Source organism: Gymnodraco acuticeps, unplaced genomic scaffold (assembly GCF_902827175.1).
Source record: "Gymnodraco acuticeps unplaced genomic scaffold, fGymAcu1.1, whole genome shotgun sequence".
Lineage (NCBI taxonomy): Eukaryota > Metazoa > Chordata > Actinopteri > Perciformes > Bathydraconidae > Gymnodraco > Gymnodraco acuticeps.
This window is the reverse complement of record NW_022991144.1, coordinates 403,278-408,367: the sequence shown is the minus strand read 5'-3', so window position 1 is coordinate 408,367 and position 5,090 is coordinate 403,278. Positions and strand designations below refer to the sequence as shown.

At 39.8% G+C, this 5,090-nt stretch overlaps 1 protein-coding gene across 6 annotated transcripts in view; it reads left to right on the top strand.

The window, feature by feature from the left end:
- The window catches only part of pacsin3 (protein kinase C and casein kinase substrate in neurons 3), a 45,674-nt gene that overhangs the window by 478 nt on the left and 40,106 nt on the right, over positions 1–5,090 (top strand). For 3 of the 6 annotated variants that reach the window (XM_034237256.1, XM_034237257.1, XM_034237258.1), the window contains exon 2: positions 4,289–4,352. The exons of the other annotated variants lie outside the window; for them this stretch is intronic. The gene's annotated coding sequence lies outside the window, so the exon portion shown is untranslated. The remainder of the gene's footprint in view (positions 1–4,288; positions 4,353–5,090) is intronic. 6 annotated transcript variants of the gene reach the window in all.

Genomic DNA, 5,090 nt, shown 5'->3' with positions numbered 1-5,090 from the left:
CGTAGGCGTATGCTATCTAACATCACTATTTAACCAACCAAACTGTTAAACTCCGGGTAACGTAGCAAAAACTGTCTTAAACTGACAGTTGGCACCTGAACTAAAGTTAGCTAAAAGCTAGTGCTCTGAAGTGGTGGAAAGTAACTAAGTATATTTACCCAAGTACGGTACTTAAGTAAACATGTTAAGGTACTTGTACTTTACCTGAGTATTCTCAGTTAATTCTACTTTACACTCCTACTCTGCTACATTTTAGAAGCCAATAATAATGTAGTTTTCACACCCCTACATTTATTTGACAGCTTTTAGTTACTAGTTACTTTTTAGATTATTAGATAATACAAATTAATTTTTAAATACACATTCATTATAGGTTAAGATATCCAGCAGTAGTAAATACAGTTATTCAAATGAGCTCCACCTTAATTAGGTCTTTCTTATGATAAGAAAGACCTAACTCCCCATAGATACATTCTAATTATGGTATTTTTTACAATAAGGTATTGCTATAGTTTTACTAAAGTACAAGGTTTTGCATTGTGAGAATCTTCTCACCAATTTTGATATCATCATCAACAACAACATCAACAACAGCAACATTTTGACTTGCCAGAGTAGGAAGAGAAGTACAGGTGTTAAGAATGCAATACTAACTTTGATGATAATATCGGGAGGGATGAAACCCTCTTTAATGGTCACACATGCAGAACACACAGCACACACAGTGAAATGTGGCCTCTGCATTTAACCCATCCTAGTACCAGGAGTAGTACTACTGTAGGAGCAGTGGGCAGCTATTGTACAGCGCCTGGGGAGCAATGGGGGTGGCGGGTTGTCCGGTGCCTTGCTCAAGGGCACCACGGCAGGGCAGGAGGTGAACTGAGACCTCTCCAAGTAGCAGTCCACACTCCATTTTTAGGTCTGGTCGTGGACTTGAACTGGCGAACCCTACGGCTCACAGTCCAAGCCCCTACTGACTGAGCCACTGCCACTTTAGAAATGCTGCTAGCTTAGTTGCCGCTTGTAGGCTGAACATAAGGCCATCTCTATGATCAGATACGGACACATAACAACATACGGAATGTACTGGGGGATTCATTATTACATTTCTCTGTGATGTTTGATCTGTAGAAAAGCTACAAAGCAAATTGACAGAAGCACAACCATAGCTGGCTTATCAAGTTGTTATGATAATATGTAGGTCGGCGATAGGATAAAAAGGACAATTTACACCCCCTTTTAGCTCTGTTTTTGGTCTCCACCATTAGGGATATCGTAAGCATTAGGTATGTAATAAAGGCTAAACTTCAAATGTACCGGAAAATCTAAACAATGAACTAGAAAAGGCTGAGAAGTATTACAGTGTCAGAGTTGGTTGATACATCTGTACATGTAACCTTTTTCCAGCACACAGTGTCACCTGATTACATTTACTAGATACAAAAGAACTTGGTAATGGAGGATTGAGATTGGAAGTCCTGAAAAGCACTACAGAATACGCTTGTATTTTCTATTTTTCTTCATAAAAGTGTTGGTAAATGTCACTGATAATGCCTTCAGGACTTTCAATGTGGAAAAACAGAGTTTAGACGTCCAACCTTAAAAAAAAGGAGTGTTAACTCATGTGTGCATCTGACACTTCACGATGGTAAATGAGCAGGAGTATTCAAGTAGAATCCCTGAAGGGGGGGCAGACAGGCTGAAACGTTCCCTTGCTTCAGGCTTCAAACCCTGCCAAGCAAGTGGAATTTCCTGGAAACATGTCAACGCAGAATGTGAACTTCTACCCCGTCCGTCATCTCTGCTCTGGTTGGCTCACGTATCTGTGCTTTTTTTTTTTTAATTAAAACTTAAGTTTGTGACATCAGGAGTCGAAAGCTGAAGAGGGCAAGTCAGGCACTTTCTGTTTTTCTATTTTGTCAGCACATCTTGAAACAGTTTAAGAAACACAGAGGATTGGAGTTTACACCAGGTTCATCTAAAACATAAAGATCGCTTCTTCAAATAGCTTTCTTTTTGTCTGACCACATCAAAAAACAAACACATCAGTGTACTATACAAGGCGTGTGGCGCAGTGGGTAGAGCGTTGGTGTTCGGATCAAGGGAGCACAGGTTCAAACCCCACTGCAGTCAGCATGTTGTTGTGTCCCTGAGACACTTCACCCCAAACTGCTCCCGTGGGGATCGTCCACAGGATTGAGTATGTAAGTCGCTTTGGATGAAAGCGTCTAACAAGTAACATGTCATGTAATGTACAAGAGGAAAAAGCAAGAAATCCTCGAATTTGACAAAATGTAACCATCAAATGTGTTATGTTGTAAAAAATGACTATCAAAATAGCAGTCCATCACTTTGTCCGATTGACATTTTTAAAAAGCCTGCTCTCAGGATCTTTTTGTAAAGCTGTATTTTGAGAATATAAGTCCTGGGTGTTCTGTGTAGAATTCACTAGACAGCACGGCTTAAAGCAGGCACACTGGAGACACATGTGAACAGCAAGGGAAAAACAGGTTCATCTTTGCAACAGATTGTGCCAAGCCTGCTCCAGCCAGCGTCCCGCCTTCAGGCTGCTGCAGAGCGAAGGGAAGCTAGCTTGGAAGGTTCCCCTTTAAGCATCATGGCCTCTCTGATGTGGTTCTGGTCAGAATGAGCTGGGAGATCAGCTGTTTGAGTGGGAACAAGGCTGAGTTGCCCTTTTCCTTCAGGCTGCTGTACTCCGCCTCTCTGTGATCTGCTTTCGTTTTGTGTTCTGTCCTCGCCTCGCCCCCGTCCTCGCACCATCACATGGTGAGCTGTCAGTTAGAGCTAGAGCCTCGGGCTGTCAGGTGTTACGGGAAGAGATTACCACATGGGCGGGGGTGTGACATGTTAAAACTGCTGCTTAAAATACCTGCAATTATATCAGGTTCACAATTTAGGAGGGCAAATGTCCCTGAGGCGTTTCGGGAAAATGTTTTCAATAATGTGATAGGGACTATTTCATGTGGATATCACAGGATATTGACAAGAAACTTGAGATAAATCATATGGATATTATAGATTTAAAAGCTGTCATTTTCACTCCAAAGTCACTTTATTGAGTCTAGGGATTTGAAACATGGAAAAACAATGAAAGTGTTATCATAATATTGCAACAACATATATTGTATGTAGAGGATACCTTTGCCTGAACATTGATTTTTCATGTATAATTGGAATTTACAAAGTCAGGACCAGTTTTTTTTTTTTTTTTTGTTCAGTATTTTAATCATCACTACACTATAATAAACATTAAACAAACCAATGGGACAGGTATTATCCCCCTATAAGGTGATCATTATTTTTTATATTTCATTTTGATGTTCATATTGTTTTATTTTGAAGCCACAATCCTGACTCACCATTTACACACAATGCACCAGGGCAAAGAATGACCACTAACATGAATGAGTTTGTTTTGCTCTTGGGTTTCTTGCCTCTCGTTGTACCTTCTCACACTGTTCTTCATATCTAACCACCGTGTCATGAAGCACCTTGTATGTGTTTCTGGTTCTTCATTATTTGATGTTTATTACTAGCCAGTTGCAACCTTTTTTTCTGTTTAAAAAAAAAAAAGGGTGGGGCTCTTAGCTCTTCATTCAAACAGTGGAAAATGATTTTAGGACAGTAACTTGAATCAACCATTCGAATGGGAGAAAAGCACCAGGAGAGAGTCTTTCCATTTAAATACATTGGGATCAGGAATTTTGCTCATGAGAAAACTTTCAAATAAACTAAAAGTGGGACTTTTGATCCTACAAACATAACCTGAATATTTCAAAAAAGCCTTTATTTTAGTAGTTGTGAATATGATGTTTCTTAAGTTTGGAACATTTACAATTCTTTACAATTACCCTTATATGTCTTGACTGTCAAGATATGTATTTAAAAGTGATTTGCAGTAAACAGACCGATGGAAAAATATCACTGTTTTCCTTTTTTAAATTCTGACACTCCCTTCCCAACTCCTTTCCCAGGCAGGCAATATTAGAGGTGTTAGCTAACTACTCTGACCTCCACAAGTGGGGGGGGGGGGGGGGCTGCCGGTCCTTGCTGTTTCATTATCCGTCCACAACAGGCATTTCACCATGAGCCCCAGAATGTGCCACCTTCCAGCCAGCAGGGAGACATATAACAGGGGCTCGTCCTCCACCTTCTCAGGCTGCTGGGATCTAACTGCACGCTGCTCCGCTGTCTAACAACCCTCTCCGTGTTCCCCTCTGCTTTGGCATCTGCTGCCTCTCTGTCTGTCCCCTTTTCTGTCTCTCAGGCCCGAGGAGACAAAGACTGTCTTCTGTTGGACATCTGTCCTTCTGTTTTTCGTCTCTGATAAGGTAAGTTCTGCTGGGCTCTACGCTTTAACAGTGTCTGCATGGTTTTGCTCCTGTGTGACATGTGGTTTATGTGTTTTTCTTAATAATTGTTCCTATTGTTTTCCAGTCATTTAGGAGAGTAACTATGTCCAATTAAACCAATGAATGCTAAGTTAAACCATTACAAATCCACTACATGTCGGAGCCAAATGTTGTACTTCTTTATTCCACTAGTTATCTGACAGCTATAGTTACTTTGAAGATTTGACCTCTAATTAGCATATGAAATTCAATATGTCGTTATACAGTCAAATAAACTTTCCAACAGTATGAAAAATGAGTAAAAATGTGTTTTTTGGCAGTCAACTACAATATTAAAATGTTGCATAGTGAGTACATTTTGACATTACAAATACACTTTGGACTTTAACCCACTGCCTGCCATCTAATAACAGTCCTTCATTTGTGAATAATCTAATAGCTTCCCAACATTTTGGTTTACAGTAGAATAATCTATTTAACTTAAAACATAAAAAGTACCCACACAACAATGTATATTACTCAAGTCCTGCTTAAGATACATGTATAATGTTTCTACATTAATGTCTGAAATAAAGCTAAACCTATGTTATATATTTATTCAAGATGTGTTCTTAGATTACCCCGAATGTTTCCAACAATTTTCAAACCGAGCTCAAACCTAGGTATTGGGCGTGTCATTTGGTCTCCTGTAGTTGTGTTGCCACCTTTTCCACACGC